Here is a 21,088-nt window from a genome sequence, read left to right on the forward strand (position 1 = left end):
AAGAATGGACATTGCAAATCTTTTTTTTTTTTCTGTTTCTCTTTTCCAAGATCTTCCAAGTCTCAGCAGATCACTTATAATGAAGCTAAGAATAAAACCTGAGAACTTACCTAAGATACTTTTACTGACCTTTAAATGGAGCATAAACTTAACTTGTTTTATCAGTAGCAGACAGAGTATTCTTAATTTATTTGAAAAGTAAGACAAATCCTAAGAGGCTTTTAAAATTTGACTTTTAGTATCTCTGCTTGGGCTTACTCTTTGGCTTAAACATGTGCCTTCTGTTCAAGTCCTTTACACAGTGAATGAAGTTGTCATTGATATTCTCTGGTTTCATAAGAAGAGACACGTTCCATAAAGGGAAGATTTGCATTTTGTGGTTTTTAAAGTTTTGCTCAGCATCTTATGCCTAGTTCTATGCGTGGCACATAGCAGAAGTCAATAAATATTTTTAATGATGATTTTATGCCCTTAGTCTGCTTTCTGTTGTTCAGTCACTAAGTCGTGTCCAACTCTTTGCAACCCCATGGACTGTAGCACACTAGGCTTCCCTGTCCTTCACTATTTCCTGGAGTTTGCTCAAACATAATTGAGTCAATGATGCTATCCAACCATCTTTTCCTCTGTTGCCTTTGCTGAACATCCAAAATTTCTTACTACCCTAATCTTCTTCTATTGGTTTCATAACAAGAAGTCACCATTTCCTGAAATAGCTCAAAGAAATTCTCTTTCTAGGTAAAATTTCCCTTTCAAAATAACCCTTTTCTTCTGATAAGTTTTCCCACTTTTGAAACCAACACTTCGTCTAAGCTTGAGCAAAATTTTCTGTGGGGTACCTTTGTAGGTATATGGTATTATTATTACTTTGTTTAAGCTGAATGTAATTAATAACCATCACATGAACTTTTAAAGTAACTCACCTTGATTGTTATTATATGTAGGGTATGTTGAAACAAATTTTAGTTAGCACAGATCACATAGGATTTAAATATACCACTTTTTTTTTTCATACTAGGATGGACTTTCAATACATCAAAAACAATGGACTCTCTTTGTTTCATTCCATCTACAAGATAATATGGAGAATTATCTAAAAAGATGGAGAATGATTTACATCATGAGATGGAGTACCATTCTGCATACCTTGCCATACTATGTAGCCTTAGTCTTATGCATAGAATTGGAATAAGAATTTATTTGTTCTTTTATTCATTAATTCAACAAATATTTACTTAGCGCTTACTTTATGCAAATCACATTGCTTTGCTATCCCTAGCTATCCCTCCTACCTGACCCCTCTCTATCATCCTGGAGAAATATTCCTGGGGAAGTGGAGATACTATACTCACATGCCCAATTTCACCCCCTTCTTTACTCAGGCTTAGCATTCTGTCACAATAGCACTCTGCAGCCTTGGTAGTTATAGTGGAGCTGTGCTCTTCGGCTGCCAGAAACTTCCACTGGCCTTCACTATTGACTAGAGAGCTTAGAAAGAAAAGGTTTTAACCTTTTCCTCTAACTTGAGGTTCCAGTATCTCACAAAAGGTATACTCCACTGTCAGGAGTATAAAATAGTGGTTAAGAATTTGCATTTTGGATACCATTGTACTGTTGCCAGTTTGTCTTTAGTTCCTTTGACTTCACCGAGTCAAGTCTTTAGTGAAGTGTTCAAAATTATATAGTCTTATGCACTTATTTTACAGTTAAGGAAACTGAGCAAGAAATGGAAGTGAGTTGTTCTGTAGGTGACGATGATTTAAGGTGACAGAGCCAGGATTGGGGCCTGAACATCTAGATACCCAGTGCATTTTCAGTTGCATTACCCCATCACGTCTACCCCTATGAAATGCTCTATATGATTATTCTTAATTCTTGAGTTTCTTTCTAAAAAAAAAAAAAAAATATTGAGCTATACAACCCCCTTGCTAGTCTTTTTCAGTTCTGTGGGACTTCTGATTCTTTTTTCCATCTCCCCTCTTCTGTTTCCCTGATGTTTTCAAAGTGAAGCTTCCCTGGTGGCTCAGATGTAAAGAGGCTGCCTGCAATGCAGGAGACATGGGTTTTTTGGGTAGGGAAGATCTCCTGGAGAAGGGAAGGGCTACCCACTCCAGTATTCTTGCCTAGAGAATTCCACAGACTGAGGATCCTGGCAGGTTACAGTCCATGGGATCACAAAGAGTTGGACATGACTTCGTGACTAACACTTTCTCATGATTTAGTGGTAACATTTTGTTGGAAATGCTGAGGTTTAAGTAAGAGTGAAAATCAAAACTTTAACAACAGGTATGACACGGGGGTCAACCTTTTATAATACAGATTGATCATTATGTCATTCTTCTGGGTTCTTGCTGCGAATTAACCCTGATTCAGTGAGATACTACAATCTTGCAAGAATCAACTATTCTGCTTTCTGGAGAAGGCAATGGCACCCCACTCCAGTGTTCTTGCCTGGAGAATCCCAGGGAGGGGGGAGCCTGGTGGGATGCCGTCTATGGGGTCACACAGAGTCGGACACGACTGAAGCGACTTAGCAGCAGCAGAAGCTTTGGAAATCTCATCTATTCATTTTTGCTACTGAAACAGCATATAAATAGAGTTTTCATTAATCCTTTCAGTTATCTATTTGGACTAGTATTTTTTTTTAATAATGTTGATGCTCATCAAAAGATATCAACTCAACCTTTTAACTTGACATAATAAAAGATAATTGAAAACAAGTTTTGCAATTTTTTTTCCCTGGAGATATATGACAAATGCTAAAAGCAGAGAGAAATATCATGGATGAAGCCTTTTATAAACCTCACCAATGGTGGTGGTTTAGTCACTAAGTTGTGTCCAACTCTTGTGACCCCATGGACTGAAGCCTGCCAGCCTCCTCTGTCCGTGGGATTCTCCAGGCAAGAATACTGGAGTGGGTTGCCATTTCCTTCTCCAAAATGACACCAAAATCTACCTCTTTATTCTGTTTCTCCACTTCATGAGGTCATTAGGAAACTTTGTTGTCATATCTACTTCCAAATTGGCAAAAACTGTCCATCTTTAGCATAAAAAAAGAGACAAATTGGAAAGCTATAGTTTGATGTCATCTCTCCTAATTCTGTCCATGTACTTTTCTTCCAAATAGCAGATTACTTCATCCTGAAGTCTTGATAACCATAAATGTAATCAACTTGGCCACAAATATTTTCAAAATGAAATGCCCATTTTTTTGGTAGTCTTTTTGCTTTGTTTTATATCGGAGTAAAATGGAGAGGAGAAGCAGTTGGCGATAAGTTGAAATTGGTGTTGTCTGGGACACTGGGTATTTCATGGTCCAGAGAAATTCACAACGAGGTGACAGAATGCTGTCTCAGACCACTGTCACTTACACCGGAACGTGATGTGCTCCTGGGGAATGTTGGGAAGGCACTTGCAGAGCTATTTTAAGAGGCGTTTGAAACTGTGAAAGGACAAGAAAGTTACAGGAGAACATGTCAGAGCCTTGTTTGTAAATACTGTATTCTCTTTATGGATTACTGAGTGGCAAAAATCAAAAGAGTGTTTTTGCCAAGAAATAAAGCTGCTTATCTTGCCTCACTAGCAGAGAATTCCACATAAATGATGACCTTAAATTAAATGGAACATCTTAACAAAAACCTCAGGAAGTCGTTTTGTGTTTTATCAATGTGTTTCTCCAGTGTGAACTCCAAAGTAGTTGGTACTAGTAAGATTAATCACATCAGAAGACGGATGAGACTTTGTTCTCAGAGAAATTGTGTTTGAGGAGACCGAAAGCTAATTTGCCTCCAAGTTTAGAAAATGTTTCATTCGTCTTCATATAGATTCAAAGAAAAAGATTTAGATAGGGATGGCAATCCTTCTTTGGCAGATTGCACCTCTTTAATGATGGAGGAAAGGGAGAATCAGATTGGACTCCAGTGCTTTCTACCTTTGTCTGTGGAACCCCTGTGGATTTCAGAGAGGGCTGGAATACAGCTTGCTTAAACAGATGAACATGACTAGGAATTCCCTTTGACTCTATCCTTCTCAGGAAAAAAAATCCCAAATCCAAGGATATATATATGCTTAGTCACTCAGTTGTGTCCGACTCTTTGTGACCCCAGGAACTGTAGCCCACCAGGTTCCTCTGTCCATGGGGATTCTCCAAGCAAGAATACTGGAGTGGGTTGTCATGCCCTCCACCAGAAGATCTTCCCAAACCAGGGGTTGAACCCAGGTCTTCCACACTGCAGGTGGATTCTTTATGGTCTGAGCCACCAGGGAAGCCTGTGTGTGTGTGTGTGTGTGTGTGTGTGTGTGTGTGTGTGTGTATGTATATGTACATATGTATGTATTCATATAAAGGGAACATTGTTCATATTTCAAACTGAGGAAAAAATCCGTTACTCATGTCAGTATCGCTTTCATTCTGCATTTAGAGCTTACTTTTCTATCTTCCTCCCATATTATCAGTTATTATATGGAAAGTGTGTGTAAGTGCTGTGTAAGGGACAGATACTGATACAGTGGTGAGCACTGTGTACTTAGTCATGTCTAATGTTTGGCAACCAGTGGACTGTAGCTCACCAGGCTCCTCTCAAGAATACTGGGGTGGGTTGCCATTTCCTCCTCCAGGGGATCTTCCCAACGCAGTGATCGAACTCATGTCTCTTGCATCCCCTGAATTGGCAGGCAGATTCTTTTACCACTGCACCACCTGGGAAGCCCCTGATACAGTGGTAATACTTGTTTATTCATTTATTCTTCAACATTACTGTAAAATTAGGTACAACCAGGTACTCTGTTGGCCATCTAGGATACAAAGATGAATAACCATAATCCTAGCCCTGACAAATTTTCCTTAGAGATGTGGTGAAGAACACATAATATATGGGTGCTATAATAGAGGTGTTAAGACTCCTGCAACAATAGAGGAGAAGGGTGGGACTAACTCAACTAAAGCTTGGGTTAACAGGGCATTTAAAAAGTAAGAGGTTTTTTCTGGATTGATGGGGCATGTCTTTGTCAGCTCGGACTCCTGGAACAAATATATGTCATAGACTAGATGGCTTCAACAACAAACATTATAATTGAGCACTTATTGTATATAAAGTATTTTGAATATATAAATTTATATAAAATGATTTTAAATATGTGTATGTAAGGTATGAAGAGAATAACTATACTTTAGCTTATCAAGCAATGACTATCACAACAGAATAAAAAAAAGTATCAAAATATGTGAAGTACACATTGGGAGGTCAGAAAAAAAATAGTGTGGATTTGAGCAAATGATCCCTTTTATTTGCGTGTTGCTTTAGAGTTCCCAAAGCTCATCATTGCATTGTTTTAGAGCATGGGTTTGGTGCCAAGTACAGCCTCTATCTGTTTCTGTATGGCCTCTAGCCAAGAATGATTTTTGAATTGTTAAAGAGTTGTTTAAAAAAGCAGAAACATGAGCAACAGAAACCAAAGGTGGCTTCCCATGTCCCTAATACTTAGTGTCTGGCACTTTACAAAAAAGTCCCTTCTTTTAGAAGAAGCTTTATAGACACTTATATTGCTTCTCAAAGTGTAACTACTATACTTCCACTTAGTTGGAAAAGGCAAAATGGCTGAAGCCTAAGAACCTAACATCATGTAGTTTGCGTTAAGGGGACTCGATTCGTTGTAGTGGTTCTAACTGATAAATTCTGTATTCCATTATCCTATGTGTATACACCTAGTGGATCAGATCTCTGAGCTTGTCTTTCAGAATTCATCCCATCTCTTCATCTTTGTGCTTGACTCCTACTCTCTTGAAGTCATATTTGTGGGTTATTTAATGATAATCTAAAATAAACAATACTGTTTAAAAAAACACTTTTCAATTTACAATGAACTAAATCCATCACCTCATTCATTTTCCTTAAAACACTAAAAGGGGGATAATTACAAATTGAGAAACTTCAAAATTAGCAATCTCAGATGATTTCTCTAGGGTGATACAGCTTGGATGAGAGTTCAGAAAGCCCAGGTGTTTTTGGGGTGTGTTTTCCATCCTTCCTCACAGAAAACCCACTACATCATTGCCTGAAATGCCCTTGAGTGTACAAAAGTCAACTGGGAACTTGGTTGTGGTAAATCCTCTAGATGGATTATGTGATAAATCCTATAGAAATATAAGTTAAGAATGACGGGTCCATCCTTTTCTCTTGAATTACCTCACCCTCAAAAAACAGAGAATTTGTTACAGAATTCAGAACCCCTCTAACCCTGCCTCACAGGAAGAATTCTGTCTCCCTCCTGAGGAAACCAAGCATCCACTCAGGGAAGATGAGGAAGAAGTCTCTGATGCTTGATCTCTGTGAAGCTCCTCTTTGTGAGATACTATGGAATATAGCTTTTAAATTTTACCCAGAAACATCTCATTATGACTGTCTCTGTGATACATTACAAGAAATAGATGTAGAGAAAAGTTCTGTGTCCTGAGAGGCACTTGGATGGCCTTTTTTGATTCACAGAGACAACCTTAGCTGGAGAGTCTATAGAAAGGGAATTTGAGGTAAAGATACCTATAGGATTTTTGAATCCTCTGAGGGGAACATAAGGTTTCCCCTGGGAGTCCTAAGGAGCACTCTCCAGATACACTACAGTTACCTCAGGATCAGATTAAGAAGATGAACAGTTCTAGCTCTCTTGTTCTTTCTTGGGCTTCCCAGGTGGTGCTAGTGGTAAGGAATCCCCCTGCCAGTGCAGGAGATGCAGTAGACTTGGGTTCAATCCCTGGGTAAGGAAGATCCCTGGAGTGGGGAATGACAACCCACTCCAGCATTCTTGCCTGAAAAATCCCATGGACAAAGAAGCCTAGCAGGGCTACAGTCCATGGGATCGCAAAAGAATCAGAGAAGACTGAGCACTTACTCTTCTTCCTTACCCTGGCTCTGCTGGGTGTGTTGCTTTGCCTTGCTGTATTTAAACCCCCTTCCCATGATGTCTGATAAATGTACACATTCATGCCCTGGGGAAAGGAGAGATGTGAGAATCTCTGAGAACCTTCCTGATTTAATCCTTGCTTCAGCCTAAAGCGAACAGTAGACCTCTGGTGTTGGAAGCTATGGGAATTTAGTGAGAAATATTTTAGCAGGTTTTCAGAAAGAAATTACATAGATGAGTAAGAGTAACATTTTTCAAGTCACACCAATCATCGGCCCTCAATCCTCAGGGCAAAAGCCTTCTCTACTAGGGAATGAATTTTGAGAAATGAGGGATTAGCATTTCCTGCTCTGACTGTTTGTGGATGAGCCGCTTGCCTCACAGTTTTCTTTAGTTTAACTTGGGGCTAGGATCTGTTTTATTTCCTCCAATGGGAAAATCATAAGAATAGTTATTCCTGTTAATAAAGTGACTTGGGAGCTTCAAAGAAATGTTAGTGTGATTATTCCAATTTAAAGTGATGACCTATTCAAAAAAGAACTTTTTTGTCTCATGGCCCAATTTGTCTGTCCTCATTTCCTTCAGAAGTATTGATCTTAAATACTGTTACAATATTCAGTGCTAGTGGCTGGATGTATTCCGAGGAGACTAGCTGATGGTGTGAGATTGAACGCCCAGCCATCGTTGAGTACTAGCCCTTTGCAGGTAACTTTGAGTGCACAGGGGCACCCCTCCTTTTCATGCAGAGATGATGACTTTGGAGCATGTCTAGCTCTTCTAGAGCTAAGGAAGAGAATAAGCATTACATGCCTGTTTAACATGTATTGCCTTTACATTTTTATTTTTGCTTCTATTGTTACATTTATAATCCTGTGTATATGCTATGTGCTCAGTCACTCAGTCATGTCCTATCTTTGTGACCCCATGTATTGTAGCCCTCTGGGCTCCTCTGTCCATGGGATTTTCCCAGCAAGAATACTGGAGTGGGTTGCCATTTCCTCCTCCAGGGGATCTTTCCAACCCAAGGGTCAAATCTGAATCTCCTGGATTGGTAGGCAGATTACCACTGAGCCACCTGATCCTGTGAAGTAGTGTTATCATTGATTTCCAGGTGAGGAATATGAGTATTTAAGAGTTTTCTCAATCTCAACTTTAAGTAATGGCAGAATCGGGAAATAAAGCAGTTTTTCCAACTCAAGTACAATTTATCTTTTTTTCCAAAATGTGACTCTCAGGACATCATCCAATTCTGCAGCTTCTTCATTTCTGTAATGGATATTACTAATACCTATACTTCTGACTTCATAATGTTATTCAAAAATCAAAATAAATACATTTGGAAGCCTTTTATGACCACTTAAAATGCTATACAACTGAAGTGTACTAAAATTATTATTGTTATCTCCAACTGTTTTTGTTTAGTTTATCTGTATAGTACTGTTTCCAGGATGCTTTTTTTTTTATGTTGAACATATTTTTAAATTATGTGTCTTATATTTTTAGACTGACTCACTCCTTTTGGACCCAGAGATATCTCACAAACATAAGGCAGACATGAGACCTTGGATATCTTCTCAATTGACTAGGATTACCCAGTGAAGAATTTGGAAAGAATATAAAGAATTCTCTCTGCCCTAGCATACCTCATGCATACTCAGCTGTTCCACATTGTTTTCCACCAAAGTTCAGCATGGACCTCACAATTAATTGTTCTGTAGGTCTTTTTTTCTTTTTTAAACTGCAAGTCATAGGTTAAAGTTGCCAAATTTTTAAAGAAATTCCCTCCAAACTAAAATAATATATTTCTAACCTTGAGGAGAGTTATGAAGTGTCTGGTTTGCACTTAAGTAAAATTTCTGGAAGTGCTGCCTTGTATCCTGCTGAGATAGATTGGGAAGGAAGTAAATGAATTGTAATCTAAGGAAAGGTGTGGTCACATGTAATCAGAACCATGATATCAGCTCATGGCCTTTTATGTCACTGCCTCTAGCACAAGGCGGTGCCCTGCTGTGAGAGCATAGCTAAGAATAACCAATGATATTGATCATATATTCTGAGAAAAATATAGGTTCTGAACCGAGTATTTTTTATGATCATTGGCTTCCTTTCAAATTCAATAATTTTTTTTTTTTTTTTTTTTTTTGCAGAATCCCAAAAGGATGTCAGTACTCTGTAGAAAATTGCCATGTTCTGCAGTAGTGAGAACTTGTGACTCAGAGGCAGAAAGATCATGAATAGAAACAGTCTGTTTATCAGGGTTGTTCTAGGGAGAAGCCTCAGAGGACTTGCCTTCATTCTGATAGCCAGAAACCATGGGTTCTCCTCTAGTGAGTAATCTTTCCAGCCTGAAGAGAGTGCGGGGTTTGCCACTCTGGCTGTGTCCACTCGAAGTAGACTACAACAGATGTCTCTCTTCAAATATGCTGTCTGCGTTAAAGCTGTCTTTTGTTGAGTACATCTTAAGATCCAATTGCTGTGTGTGTTTGTGTGTATGTGTGTGTGTGTATATCATTGCTGTAGTTGTTTAGTTGCCAAGTTGTTTCGGACTCTTTTGAGACCCGCGCTGGACTGTAGTCTCCCAGGTTCCTCTGTCCATGAAATTTCCCAGGCAAGAATACTGGAGAGGGTTGACACTGCCTCCTCCAGGGGATCTTTCCTGGCCCTGGAATTGCACCCTGTATATATATGTAGATACATATATATACACACACACACTCGGTCTCTACCAAACTTCAGATAAATTTTATCTCCATTTTACAGATAAGGAAATAGAGGTTTAGAAAGGTTGAATAACATAAACAAGGCCATAGTGCCAGTAGGAGCTGGAGCTAGGATTCAAATGCAAACCAGTATCTTTGTCTCTAGGTAACACTATCATCCTTAGAAGTGGTCCTAAAGGGGCAATAGTGTTTAAAGAAAGGAGATTCTTGAAAGGACAGATAGAAAAAGATGACCTTCTACCTAGAATAGATTTTCCTCTCAAAATTCATCTTTTTTTAAAGCACGTTTAGTGTGTAGTTTGGTGTTCTTTATTAAATTTGTAATGTAGAAAGGGATAATGAAATAAGTCCTTATTTTCCTGCCACCCAGAGTAATTTTATTTTTTTAATTGTGACAAAGTATGCATTATAAGACTTACCATTTTAATCATTTTAAAGTGTACAGTTCAGTGGCATAAAATATATTCTCATTGTTATACAATCATTACCATTATCCATCTCTAGAGATTTTTTGCCATCCTGGACTGAAACTCTGTACCCATTTTTCTATACCTTCAACAAGCTCCTGGCAACCACTATTCTCCTTTCTTGTTTCCTTTTTAGGTATCATCTATATATCCATTCTCACCTGCCAGCATCTCTCTTTGGATGTTTCACTAACATCTCCAAAATAAAATGTTGCTACCTCCTAAAATGTATTTTAGGAGGTATTTTAGCAACCTTCCTCCTGCATTTATCCACTTGTCTCCTTGTCTTTTTTACTTCAGGAAATGGCACTACCATCAATGAACTAGATAAATCTAGAAACTCAGTACTTATTGTTTTTAAAATAAACTTCTAAAAATTTAGTATAGTTTCAGAGCTAATAGAAAAGTCACAAAAATTGTATACAGAGTTCTCATATACCCCCCTCCACTCAGTTTTCCCTGTTGTTAAGATTTTACATTGTTGTTCAGTCACTAAGTCATGTAAAAGTGGATTCCTTACCATTAGACCATCTGGGAAGCCCATCCTAGCTGTAAGGCCACCTCTAATCCCACCAGTTATGTCTGAGTCATCTATGTTGGTCACCTATGTTATAGAGCAGTATTTCTCAAACTTTAGTATAATTAGGAATCACCTGAGGGAACTTGTTACAATGCAGGTTATGCTTCAGTAAGTAAGTTTCAGATTCCATCTTTCAAGCCAGCTCCCAGGTAATGCCAAGGCTGGTGGCCTACGCACTAAACTCTGAGTAACAAGATCACAAAAGGGTATCTGCTATCAACATGACTTATTATTGATAATATTAAGACTTATCATCCGCATGAGGGAATGTCTGTGATGCCTCATTTTTTTCTGCCCTCCCTCCCCTCTTTATACTCCCTATTATGATCTTCAGTGGATGATCTAGAACTTTGCCACTAGATATTGGCCACACTGGTTTGTCTTTCAGTTTCTTGAACATGATATGCCCATTTCAGCTTGAAAGTTGCTGTGTAGAGTATACACCATTTACTGTTTTCTTCATGTAGGACTCTCACTTAAGCATGAGAAGCATCTTCTCATGTTCAGTCTGATTGCTACTCCTTAGAAAGCCTTCGCCTGTGAGTCAGTCTAAAGTAATGGCTTGATTTATAAGCAGTCTTAGTATTCGGTCTATTTTCTTCCTAGAATTTGATGCAGTTGTTTATGTAACTTTTATGTCTTTAATATCTTACTAGAAGGCAGGAGCAAGAACTCTCTAGTTTGCCACTGAATCATTGGGGCCTAAAACATTATCTGCTATATAGTAGATATTAATGTTTGTTAAATAAATGCCAAGCTTGACTTTGAAAGATGAGGCGAAAGGAACATATATTGGATAATTCTTTTTTATTGCTTATTCCTTTGGGAGAATTCATTGTTAATTTCTGTTGGTTTTTTTTTTTTATGATTGCTAGTTATGTCATCTTTTCATTCCTGTATCTTTGGACATCCCAGAATCGTATAGGTTCAGGGGCAAACTGGTTCATCCAGGTTTTTCTGAGGAAGGAATTCTTCATGGAGAAAAGCTTGTTGGGCTCAACAACACACAGTTGTTGAGAGTTGTTGGAAAGGTCCTTAGCACCTCAGCCTGAGGCTTAGCTGGGAGCCTACAGTTAGGTGAGTAACAGCAGTTCTTACTCTGATGTGTGTTTCTTTAAGACACATGATGTAAGTTAAAAAAGAAACAGACTTAGGGAAGGAACTTATGGTTGCCAGGGAGAAGGGATAGTAAGGAGTTTGGGATGAGCATGTATATACTGCTGTATTTAAAATGGATAACCAACAAAGACCTACGGTATAGCACATGGAACGCTGCTCAATGTTAACCTAGATGGGAGGCGAGTTTGGGGGAGAATGGATACATGTATGTGTATGGCTGAGTCTCTTCTGTATGCACATGAATCTATCACGATATTGTTAATCGGTTATACCCCGATATCAAAAATAAAGGTTCAGATTCAGACTCACCAAACTCAGATTGGGCCGTGACACTTATCCTTAATGGAAGATGCCAATTAATACAATGTAATAATATTCTAATGGCAAAACACTGCCTTTAGTGTGCCACATTTTTTTAAATTAATTAATTTATTTTAATTGGAGGATAATTACTTTACAATATTGTGATGGTTTTTGCCAGACATCAATTGCATTGGGTAATTCTGCAGATAATTTATATTTAAAGAATTTTAAATTACTGTTTTCTTAAATTACTGATAGTTGGTACATTGTGCTTCATTAAATTTATCTAATGTCAGTTATAGTTCTTGCTTTGATATATAAATTGAGAATATACTTTAAGAAGATTGGAAGAACAAGATTTACTTTCTGTGCCAAATAAAGGAAAATTATTGTCTAGCTATTCAGTGATATGATATTGGTGTTGTAAGACTCTAGCTGCATTTTCATGCTTAATGGTCCCTGAATATTAAGAATGTGCAAACCAGTAGGGAAAGATCAAGGGCAGGGGGAAGATTCATGGCATGAGCAGAATGGAGAATTAAGGCCTACGCTTAAAAACAAATAAGAAAACAGACAAATCAGTATCAATGAGTTCATTTGCATATAAATCTGATAAGGCTTAAGCACCAAGATAGAGAAAAGTTGTATGTATTTGAAGATATCTAAGAGTGATGCCAAGGAAGGAAATATAATAAGGAATTTTTACTGAAGTTTTTTTTTTTTTAATATTGAAATTAGATTAAGGATTTCTATCTCTTCTATCTTCCATCCTATGAAACAAATAAAAGTCCATCGTTTGCTCTTCTCTCTTCTTAAAGATGCCATTCCATTAACCTCCTTGAAAATTATCATCAGACTTCTGGGAAAGGTCTGCTCACCAGCATCTTATAGTCTGCCCTCTGTCCTCCTCCACTTTACTAACAGTTGCACCCACATTTTCCTTAACCCTCTCATCTTTCTGGTGCTGATCCTTTTAGACTGAGGAGAGGTGTTGCAAAGAATTGCCCCAAAGACTTTTCTGAGAAGGGAGGAAGCAAAATTCCATTATGCCCTAGGGCTTCTGAAACAATCAATTATCTTAATTAAAACAATACTGTTGATTGATTATAATGGCATTGAGTCAAAAAAATGGTGCAGTTCTCTCTTTCTTTCTACCATTGGGGCACCATTTAGGGCCATGGACTTACCAGTTAGGACAAGGTTACCAGGGCTAACTTCCTCCTTCCTGGGTTGCTCCCTGATATGGTTTTAGCTTCTAGACGTTGTTCCTCCTTGAAACCACTGAAGGTCGTAGTTTATACATCCAACCTTGAAGCCAGGTGGGTGGATTTCTCCTGTCCTGCCGTTTTTCATAGAATGAAGTATGGGCATTTCAAAGAAGCCTTTTACTTGCCAATAGGACCACCTCAGCTTAATTTCCAAACTCTGCTCATGCAGATAGACTACATTTTTCCCTAAGGGAAATAGGGAATGGGCCGATGAGTTGTGTTGACCTGGAAGCTCCATCCTTCCTAAAAAGAAGGAAGATGGTAGATAGGGAGGAAAGGAACTCTTGGTAGTACAATGAAGTGATTGTAATTGATGACTGATCTGGAGCACTCTTCTCCATAGATATTCCTATTTTATTCTTCACTTCTATTCTATTTCTAGTCGAATGCTATTCTTTTTTTCTGGCTGTATGCTCCCTGTTCTTGAGTCTTAATTAATTTATCCTATCTTTTTTCTTAGCCTAAAGCTATAGTTTTCCCCATGAAAAAGCCCTCTTGGCTCTATCATCATTGAACTATGCTCAGCTTGGGGGTGACATTCCTTCTTGTGAATCTTTATACAAAACCATTCAGTTCAGTTCGGTTCAGTCATTCAGTCGTGTCCGACTCTTTGCAACCCCATGAATCGCAGCACACCAGGCCTCCTTGTCCATCACCAACTCCCACAGTTTACTCAAACTCATGTCCATTGAGTCAGTGATGCCATCCAGCCATCTCATCCTCTCTTGTCCCCTTTTCTTCCCGCCCCCAATCCCTCCCAGCATCAGGGTCTTTTCCAATGAGTCAACTCTTTGCATGAGGTGGCCAAAGTATTGGAGTTTCAGCTTTAGTATCACTCCTTCCAATGAACATCCAGGACTGATCTCCTTTAGGATGGACTGGTTGGATCTCCTTGCAGTCCAACGGACTCTCAAGAGTCTTCTCCATCACCACAGTTCAAAAGCATCAATTCTTCGGCACTCAGCTTTCTTCACAGTCCAACTTTCACATCCACACATGACCACGGGAAAAACCATAGCCTTGACTAGACGGACCTTTGTTGGCAAAGTAATGTCTCTGCTTTTCAATATGCTGTCTAGGTTGGTCATAACTTTCCTTCCAAGGAGTAAGCGTCTTTTAATTTCATGGCTGCAATCACCATCTGCAGTGATTTTGGAGTCCCCAAAAATAAAGTCTGACACTGTTTCCACTGTTTCCCCATCTATTCCCCATGTAGTGATGGGACCAGATGCCATGATCTTCATTTTCTGAATGTTGAGCTTTAAGCCAACTTTTTCACTCTCCTCTTTCACTTTCATCAAGAGGCTTTTGAGTTCCTCTTCACGTTCTGCCATAAGGGTGGTGTCATCTGCATATCTGAGGTTATTGATATTTCTCCCCGCAATCTTGATTCCAGCTTGTGCTTCTTCCAGCCCAGTGTTTCTCATGATATATTCTGCATAGAAGTTAAATAAGCAGGGTGATAATATACAGCCTTGATGTACTCCTTTTCCTATTTGGAACCAGTCTGTTGTTCCATGTCCAGTTCTAACTGTTGCATCCTGACCTGCATAGGTTTCTCAAGAGGCAGGTCAGGTGGTCTGGTATTCCCATCTCTTTCAGAATTTTCCACAGTTTATTGTGATCCACACAGTCAAAGGCTTTGGCATAGTCAATAAAGCAGAAATAGATGTTTTTCTGGAACTCTCTTGCTTTTTTGATGATCCAGTGGATGTTGGCAAATTGATCTCTTGTTCCTCTGCCTTTTCTAAAACCAGCTTGAACATCTGGAAGTTCATGGTTCACATATTGCTGAAGCCTGGCTTGGAGAATTTGGAGCATTACTTTACTAGCATGTGAGATGAGTGCAATTGTGCGGTAGTTTGAGCATTCTTTGGCATTGCCTTTCTTTGGGATTGGAATGAAAACTGGAATACAAAAAATTGGAATACAAAACCATAGGAGATTACAAATTATTTTTTAATGATAAAAACAAAAGTATCTGATCTCAAAATACCCTGTTTACTCTTTATATAGGATTTAATGATAGCATCATGATCATCTTAATAGATTTATAACAATCCCAAAGGGTATACAGAAAATATAATGTTGTTATCTCTCAGAAAAAAACATAGTGGACTTTCACTTTATATATTTTTGGAATTCTATTTTAATTTGTACAGTGTGTATGCATTTATTTTTCAACTGGAAAAATGTTCTTAGAGTCTTTAGATTATAAACAGTGTGTAAGCTATTATATATTCCACAGTCGTGCAACACTTAGCTGTGACCTTCAACCAACCCCCAAGAATTCTTCAGAAAGGACAAGTATTTCTTCACTAGGGCTCGATGGTCATTGTTGCTGGGACAGAACGAAGCTAACAAACTGAAGGCTGTTGAATGGGCTTTACATTTACACTTTAGCTTATTTTAAATGCTTTTTCTCCTGAGTCAGTATTCCATAACTCACAGTGCTTTGGAATATCTAGGTATCTCTTCTCATCCTAGATTGGTATATTTTTTCTAGGCTAAGCCAAGAAAATTAGGGAAGAATATTTTACTATTATGGATTCAAATATTCCTGGGAACAATATTTTCACAATGTTATAAAATTATACCAAATATTTTCACAATGTTGTTCTCATTTGATCTTCACAATGTGCCTGTGAGTAGAAATATAAAGCTGTGTGCTTAGGATAGATCTCATTTTTCCAGTTTGATATAGTTTGTATGTGTCCTGTAATACATACTTACGAATATGTATAACAAGAATCTAAGCCCTAACAACTTTGCAGAACCCTCTTAAAATAAAATACAATCTGACAGCTTTCATTTTTTAGCAATTGAGTCCCCCAGTTTTTCTTCCTGGTATACACTTGGAACTACAGCCTTTTGTCCCTCATTCCATTCCCATCTCTCCATTAGTCGAGAGTTATATGTAAAATGCAGCATTGATAGGTAAGTTCTATGAACATTTTCTGATGTTTCTGCTCTTCTAGCTATACTGTTTCTATGACTCAGTTTGCATTTCTTAGTATGTATTCTCTGAAATTAAAATTAATAGCTCTCTTAGTAAATAATTGGAGTTTTTGTCTCAATTTGCTGACTCGCCTCTATCTCTCTCCGTTGCAATAGCAAGAGTCACCCAGTTTAAACTTCCCTACTACAATACCCTCCACAGTCTGCCCCGGCCCCCAAAATGGCATTCCTTTGGTAAACCATTTTTTCCTTTTTTATGACAAAGGACTCAAATGCCAAATTGTGTTTGATGGATTAATATTCCCTTTCATTAATGTATATTATTACTGCAGTGATCCTGTCTTGTCACATCTTTGCTGTGTTTAATGCAACACACTTGTAAACCTCATGCACACCTTTAAAAAGGAAAGAATCCAGTGAGATATTCAAGCACCTATAAACAATTTATTCAGTATATTTGATGTTCAAATAAAGAATTTAATGGGAAGAAAAATGTAGTTTCTGTCATATAAAACATGGATTGGGTTCTAGTTGTCTTAGGGATATAAAACTCTGCTTCTGACCATGCAAATCATGAGGCCTTAGACCATCAGTGAGATCAGTTAATTTGATACACCTGTCAGGGAGTTTCAGGGGGAATGTGTAATTTGTGACTAGTTGGAGGGACTTCTCGGGTAGACTGTCTTGAATACAAAATTTCTGTTACTTGTTCCATTTTTCATATAGTCTACGGCTTCAACAGTATAATAAAGACTCATCTTTCTGTTTCTTCACAGAGAATGCAGGAGGGAAATAAAAATGTATGAGCAGTGGGAAAATTACCTCTAAATCCTTCTAAAAGAAAAAAAATCAACAGTAATAGTGTAACTGTTGAGAGAGAGGGTCACATTCATCTGGGCTTCAGTCTTTTCATTTGAAAGCAAGAGGGCTGAACTAGGTGACCTTGGAAGATCTGAGATAATATTCATCAGAAAATCAGTTTCAGTTTTCTGTTATAAAGAAAAGCCATGCCCCACAATTCTCTGAGACATGGGACATGATTTCTCAGTGGTTATGAGAGGCTAAAGCAAGTGTTGCTTTTCTCAAGTCTCATGGCTTCTCTGAATTCCCTAATCTTGTCTAGCATCATAATGAAATCTTCCAGTGTATCTAAAGCAACATTAATTTTCTCGCTAGGAGGGATTATTTTTCTAGTCAATAGAGTGGGAGAATGACTCTCCAGGCTGGAATATTATTCACTCTGGTGTAAGCGCACATAACCCAGAGAGATAAGGCTCCAGTGCGTTTAGAGTTTGTAATTCTGCCGTGTGTGTGTGTTCATGTGTACACTCGTATCTGTGTATCCATAGTGGTTCTAGCTAAAAAAGAAAAGTACACAAGAACATCTTTAGGGTTGTGGAAACTCAAATGAAGTTGAAGAATCACCAGAGGATAGAAGCTGGTGCATTTAGTACAGTAGTCCAGAACAACTAGACTAAAGAGGGATGGAGAGTGAGAGGTGGAAATGTGGCTACAAAGATTGGCAATGACCCACCACCAAAAGCCTTTACTATTCCCTTACCAAGGCTGAGTTCAGGGAAGTGAGGCATTATTAGATGGTTAATCAAGGAAGAGAAATGCTTGATATTTAAGAAAAATGACTGTGGTTGAAGTATGCAAAGTGATTTAAACAGAAGAAAGGTTGAAAATTTGGAGGACAGATAAGTAACCAAGGTTAAAAAGGGTGATGATACCCAAATTAAAAAAATACAAAGAGGTGGTGGATTGGAAAAATGCTAAAGAGAAAGGGTAGGTTGGCCTGGGTGATTGGGTAAGTGGTAGTGGTGGTGATGGTAGATTGGACAAAAAAAATAATAATAATAAAGCCTGAAGAGCAGTTATGTAAGGTAGGCAATGAGACTGATAGAACTGGGGCCAGTTTTAGTAAGAAGAATGAATTTTTAGTTTATGGAAAGAAATACATACAGGAGTGTTAGGATAAGCTATTGGATATACAAGCCGTAGTAGAGAGATCTGAAAACCAAAGGTACATGTTTAGGATTTACTGGCATATTCATAGCAAACTGCTATTATGCATATGTACTCATATATACAGTTTATTTTTAGCTTACATTTGTTCCCAATCAAAAATTCTCACCCTATATCTCTTTAGGAAGTAAACTTGCCAAGTAGTGATGAACAGAAGCAGATTTATAATAAATGAGCTCCTGAACTGGAAAGCTGTTTTAGGTCATTTTTCTTAATTGAAAGAAGTTTATCTTTTATTCGTTTCTGTCTTTTTGTTTTCTTTGTTTGACTTTGATATCTAGGTGTAACTCAGAGTATAATTAAAGGATCGTGGCCACACAACTGTTAGAGCAATTTATAGCAAACATTAACATTTGTCATAAAAAATGAAAACAGACATGGCTTTTGTGGCATTTCACAGGAAAGAGCTCATATTTGTATATCTGCCTGTCTTCATTTTTACTTTTGTGTAAACGTAATCACTATCTCCCCACTTTTATCCTTCATTTTTATCTCCCCTCAATGTGTTTTTTTCTGTTTTCTTTTCTAATAAGAATGCTGACCAAAAGAAAATAAAATTCTAAATGTCATCTCTAAAATCAACATCCTAATTTTTGTGCCCATTTCTGTAATGGTATCACAAAATGTGGCTTGTGCTAGGATATACATTCCTCTCTTAAATACTTCTGGTTGCTACTGATGTCAGCAATGGCCACATTGCAAAGGCTATTTGAAAATTCTATATGATCTTATTTCTGGTCATCAGATACTTCACCTGAAGACTTGAAAATGAATTTAATAGAAGAACAGAATGAATTAACATTGAATTAATATAGAAGATTATGAAATATTTTTTCAAAAATAATGTATTTCTCATAGTCCAAACAAATGCTTTTTGGAATACTTGTCTGGTAAACTCATGTTAGCATCATATGCTTGTTGAAATAAAAACAAAAATTTATCAGTTAAATGTTTTCAGTTCAGTGTTAAATCTAGAAAATAATCTTAACTTGATGACAAGCTATCTCCAATGACAAACATTAAACACAACTAGTAGAAGAGATTGTTAGGACATAAGTGAAGTGAAAGTCGCTCAGTTGTATCCAACTCTTTGCAACCCCATGGACCATACAATCCATGGAATTCTCCAGGCCAGACTACTGGAGTGGGTAGCTGTTCCCATCTCCAGCAGATCTTCCCAACCCAGGAATCAAACTGCAGGCTGATTCTTTACCAGCTGAGCTACCAGGGAAGCCCTGTTAGATCACATCAATAACCAAGTCTCTGGTACATTGATTTTATCATTCATGCAGCTAATTCTTTCACATTGTTAAATCTATAAGACTATTATTCAGTATTCAGTTGTGTGTTAATTATTAGAGATTAATAGATTATATAGAGGCTTTCCTGTGATCCAGTTAGAGAAAGGATGAGACTGTTTCAGTGACTAATTCACTCTCAAGGTTAGAGAAAGAAATATATTTTGACATAATATATATGATTTGATATAAATCAAAAGAAGGTTAAGGATTTATTCAATATTTATTGAGTGAAGTAGACCCAAAGGTAGAGAAATTGATGCTGTGACATGTCTGTACAGAGTGGTAAATTAAAAGGCTAAAATGAGCACTGTTTTTATTTGTTAAAGAAAGCTAATACTATTAATTATAAGGGCTTCTCTGGTGGCTCAGCTGGTAAAGAATCTGCCTGCAATGCCAGAGACCTGGGTTTGATCCTTGGGTTGGGAAGGTCCCCTGGGGAAGGGAACAGCTACCCACTCCAGTATTCTGGCCTAGAGAATTCCACGGACTGTATAGTCCATGAGGTCGCAAAGAGTCGGACACGACTGAATGTTCATAATTATAAAAATGGACAAAGTAGTGAAATATTTCAAAGAACTTCAAATCTATTTGCTAATATGAAAGCAGAAATAAAATATTTACAGAAGAATAGAAAATTCTAAGAAATTAATAATGAAGTGATAATTTATATGTTGAGAGTGCCTTATGTGCTAAAGTGGAGTTGGCTGATTTATGGTTCATGGTGAGTTTGTTGCGCTATTTCAAAATACCACAGTTTTTATTCTCAGGAAGCTTACCACCAGGGAATAGTATGCAATTCTGAATTTCAATATCTTGAATATATTTCTAGTAATTTCTCAAATTTTATAATCTGTGTAATTTTAACATTAGGCTAGTAAGCATAGACTATTGCTCTCAAAAATTAAAAATTTTATTTTAGGGAGTTCTTATGCACATGTTGCTCTTATTCATTATTTAAAAAGAAAAGCTGCTTCTGTATTGAAACTTCATCATTTGGCAAACTGAAATGACCCCACAACTGGGCATCTGAGAGAACATTTTGTTACAGCATAAACCACAAATGACTACTCATTAACGTTTTTATGCCAACAATTGGCTTCACCCCAAGAAGAACCTAAGCTACTGATTTTACACACAGTGGGTTTTTCTAGTGAGTTAATTAGTTATTAACCTGCCTGACCTCCATCTAGTACCCAATAAGATAAACAATATGAGCACTTTTTCTAAGATATGTCACATCTTGCGTATCTGTTGGTTAAGAAATGTGACATTTAAGCATCTAATTCATGTTACTGAAAGCCAGAATACATGTCCCTAAATCAAATTAAGAAATTAAGGCAGCATTAATATAAGAAGCTTGTGAAATATTCCACTACTCCCTTTAGAAACAAAGCAGCAAATGTATGTCAGTTCAGTTCAGTTCAGTCGCTCATTTGTGTCCAACTCTTTA

The sequence above is a fragment of the Bubalus kerabau genome, chromosome 8 (genome assembly GCF_029407905.1).
Source record: "Bubalus kerabau isolate K-KA32 ecotype Philippines breed swamp buffalo chromosome 8, PCC_UOA_SB_1v2, whole genome shotgun sequence".
Lineage (NCBI taxonomy): Eukaryota > Metazoa > Chordata > Mammalia > Artiodactyla > Bovidae > Bubalus > Bubalus kerabau.